The sequence below is a fragment of the Pleurodeles waltl genome, chromosome 2_2 (genome assembly GCF_031143425.1).
Source record: "Pleurodeles waltl isolate 20211129_DDA chromosome 2_2, aPleWal1.hap1.20221129, whole genome shotgun sequence".
NCBI classification, from domain to species: domain Eukaryota; kingdom Metazoa; phylum Chordata; class Amphibia; order Caudata; family Salamandridae; genus Pleurodeles; species Pleurodeles waltl.
In genome coordinates, this window is record NC_090439.1 from 1,071,791,476 (window position 1) to 1,071,807,008 (window position 15,533).

The window sequence follows — 15,533 nt, forward strand, 5'->3', positions numbered from 1 at the left end:
TGCATTTGAGAGGCTTTATGGCATTGGCTCTGTACCACTTATTTTAGAATACTGTAAAAAAAAAAATCCTTTTAACTTTTCATTCATCTAGAACTCTAAAATTGAGTGGGCCTAATCATTTAATTAATTGTATTTCTGAATGTAATTTTTTAGGAGGTGCCTTTATGCGGGGACACATTGGCTCATGAAATTGAGGTTCAACACCGTCACCAATTCAGTAAAATTAGGAAGTTTGGTTGAGAAAAAAATTGCAATGTGCCCAGATTTTGAGGCACACTTTTGCTCCCACAGGTGTATGCCTTTCGTCTTCTGCTCCTCCTTAACAGGGCATGTGAAGAGCGGGAAAGAGTAGTGAAATGCTGGAAAAAAAATAAAACGCATTCATTCAATCTAGGGGTTGTATATATAAGATGCTCGGATAGGGTGGAGGTGCAATATTTGACAGTTGGTTTGGATGGAGGTCTTCTTGCACCGTCTTGAAAATCTTTCTGAATTTTTAATTGTTTGCAGTCTATATTTATTAATATTGTCCTCACACTGACTATAAGACAGATTGCATAAATAATCAAGAATCTATGAAACCAAATTAAGAAAAAAAAGATCCTCAGCTGGAGGTTCATTTTAATGATACTGACAATGGGAATATCAACCATCTATTCAACTCATCTCAATGAGTCTCCAGGTGTGGAGTGTACTTGCCTTGTATAGGTATTCATGCTTTTCAGTAATGTGAATTCCCAAGTCTTCATCCACGTTTTATAAGGTATGTCATGGTTAAGAATTTTCCCACTTGAGTCCTGCACCACTGCATTACACCCTAACCTAAACCATTTGGTCTTGTTGGTATTTAACTTCTGTTCAGCTCTTCTAAAGTCTTAAGCATTTCATAACTCTTGGAAGAGAATCCACTGAAACAGTTAGATCCTGTTAACCTAGTGACCACTTTTCCCACTCATGTTGTTATTGGTGCAGATAATCAACACCAGGGTCTCTACAAGTAAGGCGAACTGAGTTAGAAGGGGGCGCAGACCTTTCCCCCATCCTGGTCCACCAGGTCCAACCACACCATGTTTGCCATGACGCAAGACTTGTATATTGCCTAATATTTGCTCATTAATTCAATCAGCCACCACAGATGTCTTCATGAATAGCCCAGTCTACACACGGACAGTCCAGTCTACACATCACATCACTGACAGACTGTGACAAAGCGATCAAAGACCTTCGCCTCAAGTGCCATTATGGTTCTTTCGCACCTTGCTTCCGTCAAGGTAGCCTGGTCAGGTAGAAGGCATCTGACACTGCCCCAATCAATCCTTTCATTTGTGAAGTCTATTTTATCTGCATTGATGAGACACAGCATAAGCCCTTGTAACCAGTTCACCAGTAGTGTGGTTGCTATTTAATGATATGATGTCATTTTGGTTTGATGTTACCTCTACCATGTTTAAGAACTGTCAATACTGTGTGTTATTCTTACAGAATTCGGTAATACTGAAAAGTAACAAATCTCTCTGCTCTAGTATCTACATTCATACCAAGCCACCAATTATCTCAACAGCTATGTGCTGCATGGAGTAACCCAAGTTAGTACTGGATTACATCAAACCAATACCAAATACCCAATACAAACTGCTCACTGTACTATGTAAAACTATCCATGGAGTTGCAAGCATTTACCTCTAGCAAATAATTACACACAATACTCCAGCAAAACCAGCCAGAACCAGTCAAAGCCAAAAAAAAAAAAAAATCACCCTGTGCATCTCTGAGATTCAGGTGGTTTGAGCTGCTATGGGCCCTTCATATGGAATATGTCTGCCATGATCCAGTGAACTCCACCATCAACGAGGAGTCTCAAACCCATGCAAAATAATCCAACAAAGCCAACCTAACCAGATGGGATCATTAAATGTTTAAAACCTTCACAGCACACTACAAGTCAATATTCCTATGATTCCCCATCCCACACAACACCAACTTTTCTTTAACTATTACATAAAGACCACTATTGTAAAAAGCCAAATTAACAGAAGCTGCTACCTAATCAATAGCAACTAGTATCCTAAATCACCCATGGTTCACCATTATATAAGATTTCATTATCAGGTTTGATTAACCTAACAAATGTCCTACAAAATACCTAACCACAAACAAAGAAACCCCAAAAAATTAAAAAAGGGATTAAAGGGCAAACTCACTCAGCAGGATACACAATTGATGCAATGTTCATTTCAGGCACCCTCCCAGCAGTAGCAACATTAAATTCAAAGTGCTACTGCAGAATAACCCGTCATTTCTCTTCACAATCACATTACCCAAACATACCACCATTCCAAAACGCACCTTTGGATCAGAAAGCTGAATAAGTTGATTAAAAAGCACTCCAACCTCAACATACTTAGCTATAAACTAAAGCAATTTCAGGGCTCTCCAATAAACTGCCTGTACTACATCTATGAATGGCTGTCTATGGTTTGTGGCAGCTGTACCAACTTAGAAGCTTAGCTGTTCTCACAAGATCGGGCCCTCGAAATGGTACACAACTCTACTCTCAAAATTAATAAAAAGGAGATATCAATGTCTTAAGTAGAAATGGCGCTTGGTTCTCCAGCTAGCAGAACAAACTGGACTATGTCCGGCTAAGCCATTCAAAACTGCAAGAAAAACCCAGTACATCTATATCAAAGGTCTCCAGTTCTTCAACAAAATAAATTTCAAATTATCAAACACATATGCAACCCAACAGCTCCGATCAACATCTTTGCAGAAATTATGCAACAATCTTCCCAAACACTTCACAACCAGTGTGAAGGATCAACCAGCTCATCTAATCAAAAATGTCACCCAGCTTCAGCTTAGTGCCTTCAACCAATTATTCTCCTGACCCATGCTTAAGACTCTGAACAACCCAGGAAGCAAATGCTGATCAGTTTATAACCCATCCTATTGTTCCAAATAAACCATTTAGTCAAAACAAGAAAATCAGCCCAATGCCCCCCAAGGCTCTTATCCACTAGCCATGTGTACAGTCAGTAAGACCCTACCTCTCATACGCAAACTCTTGTTAATCCTATGCAACATCGCCATTAAGGGAGCAGTCTCTGAACTAGTCTATCAAACACAGACAGCACGTATCCTGAACAATCTGGTTAACCACCAGAAGTTGACAACTACAGAGCTACACTTCCAGTTTTAACTCAGTAAACCAAGGCACCCTGACTAAACAAAGATCTTGGTATCCAGGGTGTGTATTCACTTGATTCTCCTCTTTCCTGCCAAACCTAACAAATCTGTCCATACCCCACCCCATCACTCAGACAGCAGACAAGTACCATGAAGATTTTCTCAAACCTGAAAACTTTCCAATACACTTAGCAACAGACCATTCTCAATACTCTTCTCTACCTGAAGGACTAATCTGGGATCACCAATGACCTTCTGAAGAATGACTGCGCTAAAAATGGAAATGAAGACTCATCTCAACTAGCAACATTCAAACTCAACTCAAATCAACTGTAATGCCCTTAACCAGTCATGCAGGAGATGTCTCACCGGTGCAACACCCCAGGCCACTCCACAATGGATCACATCATTTCAGGAAACCACAGTGCTTCCCAGCACCACACCACTCAAAAACATACTACAGATACCATCATAGGCCCAGTACACAAATATGAATCAGCAGGAAAAACACATTCCACCACAAGCAACAGTAATACAGTAGGGTAGAAAACAGGTCCGCAACACCACAACAACTCCACACCATAAAAACCAAAGAATTCATCTTGCCACATGTCAAGGTCCCCAGCTTGGCACAACTGACAAAATATCGCATTAAATCTCATATCGTCTCACAATAACCCACAATCCACCCTTAACAACATCTGACATACCCACATTAGTCAACACCAGTCCTTTGCAAGAGGGAGTACTACCAATTAAAACGCTACTTATATGCACACGTTCCCATACTCCACTTGCACCAAGTGCATCGAAACGGAATAACCTCAGTGCTTAAGCACAACTTTCTGATTTGGCAATTTACTTTCATATTACCAGTGGAAGTAGTCCTGAGATTATCATCATCTCGGACAGATATACAGTTAACCACTCCTCCAGCATTCTTCATACTTCAACTCACACGTCATGCATAATTTATCTCAAAGAGACTAGCACCACAATTCTCATCCTCCACTGATAGCTCACACTCAACAACCATGCTCTCTGAAGGATTATCTGTTCCTGTGCACTTCCCACCCCCGGACCTAGAGAACGGGTCTAGCTGGAACACATCTTTAAATACCCAGTGAAAGATTATCTTTCAACCATGTTCTTTCACCTCCCCTGAGGCTACTCGTACCTCCTACGAATGGACAGTGTCACTTAAAGGAACGTCTTCTTCCTCGTAAGCAGGAAGGGGGCTCGGTGCTGCACCAGATGCTGAGAACTAAAACACCTACACCCTGAAACTTATTCTTTGCAGGTGATGAAATTCAGTTTCTCTTTGATACTAGTTCAACCTTATTCTGCATCAGAGCCAGGCAGTTCTTGAGGGACCTGGTATTGATGGTAGCACACATAACCAGTGACAATTACTGAACAACTGTTCCCAAGCAAGAGGCACACCTGTTATGTGTATAACAACTGCAGCAAACAACAGGCAGACCAGTGGCACGCATGACTTGAAGCCCGAGGTTTGAGGTATACATTATTCAATATGAGTAAGACCTCAGGAATCAGATGTAAGCACTGCATAAGGATTTTACTCAGTACTAGAGAATCAGGGCTCGACCCACATACAAAAAAAGAAAAAAAAGGATGTGCCCATGCAGATGCTAGAGCATGCTGCGTGCTATAGGAACAGATTCTGGTCCTGCCACTCAGTAACAGCACTACCCACAGGTTAAGAAAAGCAAGAACAGTAACAACAATACCAGTCTCCATCTCATCACAGAGGGCTTCCATTGATGAAAGTAATCTGAACAACAAGCATTGGAAGTTGTCACCTCAAAAGTTTGAGGGAAGAACGAACAGACCTGTTGGCATGATGTGAGAGGCTAAAACTGAAGAATCATAAGTGGGCCTCTGGCAGAGCTAATGGGCAGAACTCGGCACTAGAAAATGTATCCTTTTGAGCTTAAGTAGCAAACCCTCTGCTGCCTTGATTTTGAACAAGATGGTTGCATAGCTCTAGGACATAAAATACTGTTGATGAATTTGGTCTTCCAACTTAGATTATTATAAACATACATGACCCACCAGACACAAAACCTGAGACGCACCAAAGATGGATGGATGAAAGAAGGAAACTTGGGACAGGAGTTCCCAGTGACAGGGATCTGGGAACTAGAAGATTGAGGGCCACAAGCATTAGAGACGGCCTAAGCTGCTAAGGGAAACGCCAGGACAGGGACACATAAGGACCACAAATAGGAGGGCAGGTAACAGTTAGAGTGAAGCAGGTGGAGTCAACCTCAATAGGGTGTCTATTATGACCTCAAAATGGTTTAAGAGGAGGGTCGTACAACCCCAGTGAAACCCATAATCTCCATCACTCCAATATGGATTTGGCTGCCAAGTCACGAGGACACATCCCATTCATAGTACAAATGTGGAGAAAACCCTCACATTCTAAACCACACCAAGATCACTTACAAAGACATGTATCCCTCCAACACCCCCAACCCCATGGAAGACCTTCTGAGGGAAAACATGCTACCACAGATCCAGAACCACTACCAAGTCATATGAATGGTTAGACTGTAGTATAAAAAAAACTGTAATGTAACACAACACTGTAACGTGTCAATCTAGTTTTATTGTACAGCCAGGAGCAGCATCGGAGATCTTACCTGGAACTACAAATAGGTTTTCATGCTCCAGGTAGACTGGTGCATCCGCAGCATCGTTACGTGCGTAGTGGAGCGCATGGAAGAGGAGGAAGAGGAGCCCGGAGGAGGCCGGAGCCGCGAGTGCCCCTGGGATTATCGGTTCATATCTCTGCAGGGAGATTGTGGCACTCACGGTTCCTTTTGGAGAGGGCCGGCGGCTGTGGTTACCACGACCAGGCTCTTAGAGGCGCGGGTCGACGGCAGCAGCACAGGGGACGTGACATTGCTACGGCTGCTGGACTGCCACTGGAGAGCAACGCGTGAACGCCGTGACCCATCAGGTCCATCAGGCCCAGAATCAAGTAGCTGAGAGCAGTCAGCAGGTCAGGCCAGCAGCTGCCGCGGGGGAGGGCTGATTGGGGCACAAGGTAGAGCTGAGAGGAGCGCACGCATGTGGAGGAGCCCTCTACCTCCTCGCCCTTCTCACCCAATTAAGCTGCCAATTAACAAAGGAAAGTAGCAAAGCAACTAAGCAGTTGGGCAGCCAGGCTGCCAAGCAAGGTGCATGAGCGGGACAGCAGTAGGCTCAGAGCCATGGTCCCTGCTGGTGGAGCGGAAGAGGCAAGCATTAGGTAGGTGTAGCTTGCCCTTACAGCGGGGCCGATCTGCATGTGCCCCAGGACAGTACAGCTGTGGAGCCCTAAACTGGAGCGTGCTTGAGCACCCCTTGTCTGAGGTATCTGGAGAAGGAGAGGGCAAGGGGTGAGACAGCGCTCCATTGGTGGTAAGCAGCAAGTATAAAGTTCAAAGTGATGAACTGGTGAACCTGGAAAAAAGATATTTGACAGCGTCAATACAAGCATTAATACAACTGAGCAGCCAGCCTAGGGTTCATATATAAGGTTCCGGTAGTCAAGTTTGCTGGCAGGCATATGTATTTTCAGGAACAGAGGCCTACGCTCGGATCGACGCTAGCTCACCCATTTGTATCAAGATCATCAAGAGTTTTGAAATCCTCAAGACTAGTATCTGAGTTACAAAAAGCACAAAGAAATTTCAAGGTATTTGGGGGCAACTGGACGTTGGCCCACAGAATTTTTTCCACATGCAGGTATTGCATCAAAGCGAGGTGGGGTGGAAGCTTACAGCAGGGAAGCAGTCTCATATTCGTGCGAAGTGTGCTGACTGTGTCCAAAAGCTGTCCAATATGTTCAACATGGGAGCTGGGGAGGAAACCAAGGAAGACGATGGGCGTTTGTTACACAGAAGGAAGGTCATTTGTGAAGTCACAAGACTCCATAGAGATAATGGAAATGTAACAGAACTGGAGGCCGACCAGCCAATGGCACAAGTGCTTAAGCCCCGCAAGGAGCACAAGATGGGCCCCAAGGGCAAGGAAGTACATGGTCCAAGCCTGAACACCAGAAAAGCCTTTATTCATAACTATTTTACAAGAGCAAGGGGTGAGACAGGAGAGGATATGAAACTCTTGGGTGGCCAGGATACACAGACTACTCCTTCAGCTCCAGAACTTGGCCAATTAACTTTATTAATACGAACTTCGCAAGTGCCCAGACTCGGGCCAGGAACATCTAGTTGCACTGCAGGCTCTAGCCTGGATGGTTAAACTATTGGGGAACCGTTCGAGCTTGCAGACACAGCTTTAGAAAAAAGGAGAAGCAGTCACCATAACAGGCCTTACCTAGGGACAAACCCAACTGGAAGGGACAGAGATCCAGAGGTGGAATCTCTTCTCCAACTGCGGTGACCCATCTGTTAATTGGTAGCCATGCTATTCCTCCAAGCAAGCAAAAATGTGTTAATAGTAGCAGAGATACACCAGCCGGTGCATTCTCAATTAGAGACATTTTAAGAACAAGAGGCCCCCGGCAACAGCTAGTCTTGCTCCACCCCTTCACAAGGTTCAATGGAGGGCCCCCGAAACATGCTCTCCGCAACTGCACATGGATGCGGGCCACTACGAGAGATAAAAACAGAGGGCCATAGAGGGGATGTGGAGATGAGGGAGGCCCCCATTGCTGAAACTGCAAGAGACTACTCGCCTTGCAAGGAGACGGGAGAGAGGCTAGAACTGGTTGTATTATGAACACCAAAAAACCTCCCTCTTAGCTGCAGTTAAAGCGCTTACATGGCAGTTGCATTAAATAGAGATCCATCTGTAACTAACACACATGCTGGTTCAAAGTGTATTCATGCTTGATAGAAAGCTGTAAAATTAGGTGAACAAATGGAACAAAGGCAGCATGACTGGGGGAGGAGGGAGGGGCAGGGGTGGAGTCTCAATGACTTAATAGATAAATTAGCAACCCTGCCTGAGATATTAGCAACACTCATTAGTTACTGTTCCTGAAGTGAGCAGGAAACCGAATTACCCGACACCCCAAAAAATGCAGTGGGATTTATTGCCTATAGAGAGAATTGAAAATGGGGGGACTATTCACTCGAATAGATGGCAATGAAGGAGGAAGTGGTAGCGTATTAGGTAACACGCCCCCAACTAATGTACAACTGATGTTGTCAACGTCTGTGGGAGATGCTGCTGCGCAGGATGGCACAAATGGGCAAGAATCAGAAGCCACTATCATTCTGTCAGGCAGGCAGGTCTCGAGACGTAAGAAGAAAAAACTGAAGAAATCACTTAAAAACACTATTAAAAAAATAATAATAAAAACAGACCGAGCCTCAATGGGAAAATACATATGTTCCCAGGGACAATCCCGGGCAGCTCAAGACTTATCTAATCTTCTATCGAAAAACCTTCCCTACCCTAAGCACCCATTCCTCTTACAAAATGATGCGCTGTGGTTATAACCGTGGAGGAATTGGCCAGTTCAGGCGGTCATAAATTTCCCATCAATAGCAATGAGGAATGTGGTCACAACGCCCAGTCAATAACACCTTCAGCAAATACTGACCAGGCGATTATGTATGCTCTGATGGTGCGACCCAAGGCTAAAGGATGAGAAATGCCAACTAGGGGCTTAACTTTAACGAGGAAGTCAATGGCATCGCAGACTGGAAACGTGGAGATGGCATCTGGTCAGGTGTCATACCCCAAGGCCGAAGGCGGTGAAGGGCAAATTGGGGGTTGCTCCCCTAAGCGGAAGTCTTCGATACCGCAGCTGGAGAATGTGGGAATGACAAGAGCCGTTGTGGGCAGCTCTGGGGGTGCCTCCCAAAAAAACACCCCCATAAACAGTGAAGAGTTACATGTAGAGACAAGGCGTAGTGGGGACGCAATACCAAATTCTGTCACTACTTACCCAGGTGTGGGGCACAAGAAGCTGGCCTTTCGCCAGTCAGAGTCATACAGGAAGCGACACCTGCCGTATTTCACAACACTTCACTGACAGCTCAGCGTCAGGGTACACACAAGATAATTTTTGCTAAGTCTCCTATAACCTCACAGACTGAACAAATATGAGACCATCAGGAACAGGGACTATTGCAAGAGGTAGCTCTACCCAAGGAGGCAATGTCGGCGGAACAGTTGCAAGCCTTGAGCACAGGTCAAAACCACCAGCAACCAGACTACACAAATATTCTGGAACCCCCTGGCATATACGGGTCTGTTCGTGCGCAGGAACACCATGGAAAACTAAGCATGAATAATATAAAGTGGCATAGGAATTCTGAACAGTCTGCCTTAGTTTTTACCCCATAATATGCATCATGAGGGGACTTTGAACATTCTTAATAGATCAAACATATTGCATTTGTTGCACAACCTACCACTGCTTTCTAATCTTACCTCTGGGAGCCTGTTTTCAGTAAACTTCAATACCTATGTTTGGATAAGCCAGAGAGAATCTACACTGATAGCATGAACTGAACAGAGCATTGAAAACGTGGGCTTGTTAATAAACTGGGGCATAATAATTCGCAAACCAGAAATAGAAAAATACTGCCCGTCTTTTCGATGAAAAAACCACCGCCGTACTCAGGTAAGAAACCATCCAGCATCCTAAAAGGAACTCCTGCGATAAATCCTCTGATGATGGACAAAGGAATTACTATGCCGGTGAAAAGGGATATAGGAGGCATACAACACGCAGATGCAAGAAGTGACTTCAGTGACCAAGATTGGCCCAAATGGGATTGGCTCCCTGCAGCCCTGACTACAAAAGGAAAAACACATCTTTAGCCGTAAGGAATTACATCCCAAAACAACAAAAGTTTAATCAAACTAGTAAGCTGGAAGGTGGCTCGCCTGAATTCCCTCATTACAAGTTCCACCATTAGGGATTTTGTGAACGCTATTATTGTTTTCAGGAAACCTGGTCGTGGACCCTTTACCCATTCCTGGCTTCTTAACAACTCAGACTCCAGCACAAAATATTTTTTGGGGAAGACACATGGGAGGTCTAGCAGCATATGTAACATTAGATCTAGTTGTCAAGGTGGAGGTCTGGGATTAATCAACAAGGAATGTCCATGTGATAAGCATACATGGCCTGGCCTTTTATCAACAAACCAACACCAGTGTCAATTATAAATCTGTATATAAATCCCAACCGGGTGAAAAAAAAACAGGCAAATGTTAAATCGATTTTATCTTTGTTGAAAAAATTTCTGTATGAGCACCCAAATCATGAATATGTGATAGCAAGAGACTATAATCTTTGTTACCTGGGTCAGGAGGCTGGGCTCCAATGGGATTCTGTAAGAATGGACTTCGATTTTTTTTGTTTTAAGATTTTGGATTGAGAATGACTAACCATAATGAAATTGTAGTCGGTACACTTTTACCAACAATCAGAAATATTTCTACGCTAGATTAAATTTTTGTAAGTACAACACTGTGGGCTAAATGCCTAAGTCATCAAGTCATTAACAGAACCGAAAGTGACCACAAACCTGTGGTAATAGAAATCGGTCTTGGAGTGGCAAGGCACCTGTCCTACATGGCTACTGGGAAGCAACTATCATCTAATTTATTTCCATTGGCAAAACGGATCAAATGGGGCACAGCTTGTACCTCCAAGTACGTATTATGGAAACAGGCCAATGGTTCCCCAAAGCTTGAAATTATGATAAGCCGGGTGGTCGACCAGTGGAGATCCATGATTAATATGCTCAATGGCTCCAGTCAGCATTGGCAATTAGGAGCTACAAGAGGAGTTGAAAAACTCAGCATCCAGGGATTATCAACACAAAAAAAGGCGTGCAGGTAGGCAGAATCATGATATAGGAAAAATAAAACACCTTCTATGGAAGCCCTCGGAAGGCTGGCAAGGAAAGAACATAAGAAAATAATTTGAAAACTAAAGTCAAAGGATTCAGAGGAATGCTGGATACGAATACATGCATTGAAGACACCAAGGAAAAGCAGAGAATTCTGGGGCTACGTCAGCACCCTGTTCTACACATCTACCAGCAAGGATGGTGTGGTTTCTGCTCGCGACTGGGAAAGTCATGTGGAAAAACTATATGTGGATCCAGACTATGTAGGCGCTCAACGCACCATAGGGTTGCAACATGTATTAGATGGCCTTGACAACAGGTCACTAAATGTTACTGCCAAGTCAGTGCAAGCCATCCTTAGCAGTATTCGGCATGATGGGGCTCCAGGACCAAATGCCCTTCCAGGGAGCATCTTCAGGAACGACTAAAACTTTTGTACTATGACTACTTTACTCAATGACTGTCTATATTTTTCTGTGATCCCGGAAGCCTGAAAAGGGTCAATACTGCATGCACTCCATAAAAAAGGGGATATTACTCGACCCAAAAATTATAGGTTGATAGCACTTTTGGATGTGGACGTTAAGGCCTTTGCAAAGAGCTCGAAAACTGGATTACGGACAACAATAACATCCAGTTCTTCCAGTATAATGTACTTGCTCTTTCATATTTGGGTGCCAAGGCACAGAAGTCCCCATCCCATCTGCTCTTTGCTTGCTTCATTGATTATAGTGCAGCTTTTGATGATGTTGAACACCACACTCTGTGGAAGAAACTAGCCGCTTGGGGGATGCCCAAAAAAGCAAAAGTTAGCATCTGGAGGGGCAGTTCTGCCCAAAAAGGAAGCTTATTATTAAAATGCCTGTTCTTTCTAGCTCAATGCCTGTTTTACCTGGGACTGCACTGTACACTTTAACCTTCTTGTTGCGATTTTTATGCCATTTAGGTAAAATATATGAGCACTGGTTAAGTAGGTGACCTTGTGAGGGGGTTTTGTGTCTAAAACGTTATTATCTCTCCTACCACCGCTTGTAAAGCTACATCAAGACCCCTTTGTATCTCCTTATCCTAGGAGGATGATTTTAAAAGATGGTTTGCACTATGCATGCACTTTACTTGTTTTCCCCAAGAGGATGATTCTAAATGATGGTATGCACTATTTATGCACTTTAACTTTCTCATCTATTTCTGGCTCCCTTGTTAATGTTGCAGTAAGATAGTGCCTGATATAGTGCATGTTTTCATTATCTCACTGCTCTGGGTGATTTGTAAAGATGTACGCATTTCAAAGTAGGTAGCTGTTTCACTATGACAAAGTGTAGCATTTCTCGCTAGCACTGTAGTATGTTAACTCTTGATAGTAGCACACTTCTTAATATTTCTCCATCTATTGTTAGTAGGTGAGTTGTACCGAGAGTGGGCATCCTATGTTGCTTTATGTATAGGTAGATAGTGATTTATGATGTGAGAATCCATTTCTTGTAATATTTTTCATTTATACACTCCGCCTGATTTTTATTCTTGTTTTATCCGTTCAATATATTGCTTCATATATAGGTAGATGACAATTTCTGACGTGGGAATGCACTTTTGGTTGCATATTTTACTTATACACCTTTCTGATTTTTATTGTTTTATCTGTGAAACGATTTTAAGTAATCATGCAATAAAGTTATTCATTCATTCATAAACTTTCCTGCACATATGTGTTGTTATCTATAGCATTTGTGTTTCAAATAAAAAATTCTGGAGCGTCTTGTACTGATCAATATAAGAAATTTTTTGGCAGATAAACCCAGGCCCGAAACGTAGTCTGCTCAAACATACAACAAATAGGAAGCAGGCCAGACGAAATAAGTACTTAGCGGAAGCTAGAATGGATGTGTTGTTTTACATAAAATCATATCCAATACCGAGTTAAAAATCCAGCTACCTCATGTACCTTCTTTTAGTTGTCCGTGGACTATAATATTAGTTCTATTTTAAACTCAAGTCTCAGAGAGGACTCCGCAAAGGAGCAGGATGTAAGCAATCCTGCAATTCCCCTAGAATCCTAACCCTAGCAACCAATATTGTCCCTCTTATCACTGCCACAAAGATTCTGGGTCGGATCCAGAGTCTCTTTGCCAGACCAGGCTTGGCGAGACCTGCAAGCTCATAGCTTTAGGAGCAGACTCCGCTGAGCAGCCGCGCAATCCATCTGGATCTGCAAGGATTCATCTTGGGCCAGGCTGACAAGAGATCAATACAGGTCAGGAACCAATACCCCTTCCCATTGAAAGCCTTGAGCCAAGATCCAGATCATTAGTCAGGAGCAGGGCGGCCCACATGGACAGCCTAATTAACAATGGGCAATGGGGGAGGTTAAGCAAGGAACAGCAGAAGATCCTTTTAACCAGAATGATAAATTTGTGAAATACTGCAGTTTTACGACAAAAAAAAGGTTTGTCAGGAAACAGTGTACTCAACATGCAACAAAAGTCAATAGTTTTTATTTAAGAGAAATGCATCTCTCTGCATTTGTCACACTTGACTAATAGCTCCAGGGGCAAGCACTACATTAAAACACAAAATTCACTCTGGTTCAACTAATTGACACCGGCGCTGTTAATGACAGCGGTGTAATGAAAACAGCGGGAAGAGGGTGAAGCATTTCAGCTTATCCCGACCCTTGTATTAAAACGTTTCATCAAATAGTCGGCATTTACTTTCTGCTCCAACAGTTATAGCTGTCAGAAGCTAACAAGACCTTTGCGGTTACAAGCAGTACCGTACGACCTCTCAAGAGGAAATAAAACAGAAATAAAATGAACTAATACAACATATTAAACGACCCAGGGTGCTGAACATCCAGAAGTCAATGGCTATACTTTGGTTAGGCCAAGGGAAGAACATTTTAATGAGAATAAATACAACTAATCACCCTTCATCTGAGCTATTTTCCAGAAAAAAAAAGCCAGTGCAGTCAATTCACCACAATAAAAGTTTGCTGGAGCAGGACCCATTTCTGCAGACCTGAATGCAAATGCTTAAGAGGTCTTCAACTGGAACTGAATTCGCAAACAAATTTGCAGAAACACGTCTACGATTGATTACATTTACCTTGACCCGAGAACGTGATAAATTGGGTGTTGGTCCTGCAATAAGGTAGTGTAGATGTTAGGCTGATAAATGACTTGAGGCCATAGTTAATCTGCGCAACATTCCCACTAATTCAGTATTCAAGGCCCCTGCCCATAAGAACTGAGCTTGTGACTTTGTATGCACACAGCATCCTCCCGTTCATTTATATGCTAGCAGTCTCTTGTTCTCATCTAACACGGCTCAACAGGATCACAGCGAAATATCCGCAATCTGTGTAGGCGTGCATGGTATTCATAGCGAGGCACGGCCATCAGGTATTCATAGAACATCATTCCCATCAGTGGAGAAGCATGAAGCCGCCTCGAAGCAAAAATAAGGCACTACATTCGAGCACACATTGGAATATGGTATTGCAAGAAAGGCATGCTTACGGACTAGCAAACTGGCTCATTTTCCAGAGACTACGAACGCACCATCACTTGGCTGTAGATCAATCTCACGTAGACAGAGAAAGGGCAAACCTCTCCACACCGTAAGAACAAGCACTACATCTACTCATCCTAAGAGCTACAACATCGCTTCATACTGCCCGCCATCAAGTTTCCCATCTGGAGCTCACATATGACAATCTAATGTTTTCTGGAACTTGTAGGCTTTGCGGATAATTATTTTTTAACAGAAAAGCCCAGAACACAAAACAAGGCACCCAGTGGACGTGGGGCTAGTTAGGAACCCCAAATGATCTAGACAACTTTTTGGATAATAGATACTGAAATGAGGGGCGTCTTGCAGACATGATTTGTCTTTAAGGTTTGAAAACAAATTAGTTGTATTGGAGTGGCTAACTAAACCGGGAATTTTTTTCATGGAAAGATTAGAATATGGCTGATATTCACTTTTTAGGGTCGAGCCTGCGTTGCATGCGCTTGCGCATGCGTATCGCAGTAAGCGCTTTAGTGTTTAGAAAAGGGCTCGGAGCCCTGTTAACGTCTCAGTGTTTTTTATTGGTTCGTGGGCTTGCCTAATAAAATCTGCTTGCTTTCATTAGTCGAAGGCACGCATACTTCATGCCTTTTCCGGTAGTTAGCCCTCCTCGAGCGCAGCGACCAAGAACAGAAAACATGCGAGGCTCGCTGTTTTCCATCGGGCTCATGGACTTGTTTTTCTCTCATTTACGAGCGCGATCTCGCTTGGAAGAAGTCGAGCGCTTTACATAATTAATTTAACTTTTTCGGGTTACGTACATAAATGCACTTTTGCCCGATAGGTGAAAAGTCGGGTTAGGAGTTTACAACGCGATCAGCTCTAACATGAGCAAACGCGAGACCCCTTGCATTGCAAATGCTTGTTATAAAGTGTCATGCTCTGCTACTTCTCTCAGCTACGTTTTGTCAGCTAACTTTGGTCAAA

At 43.3% G+C, this 15,533-nt stretch overlaps 1 protein-coding gene across 16 annotated transcripts in view; it reads right to left on the minus strand.

Annotated features, from left to right (window-relative positions):
- Nucleotides 1-15,533, minus strand: part of PTK2 (protein tyrosine kinase 2) — a 758,583-nt gene that overhangs the window by 610,946 nt on the left and 132,104 nt on the right. The window lies entirely within an intron of this gene.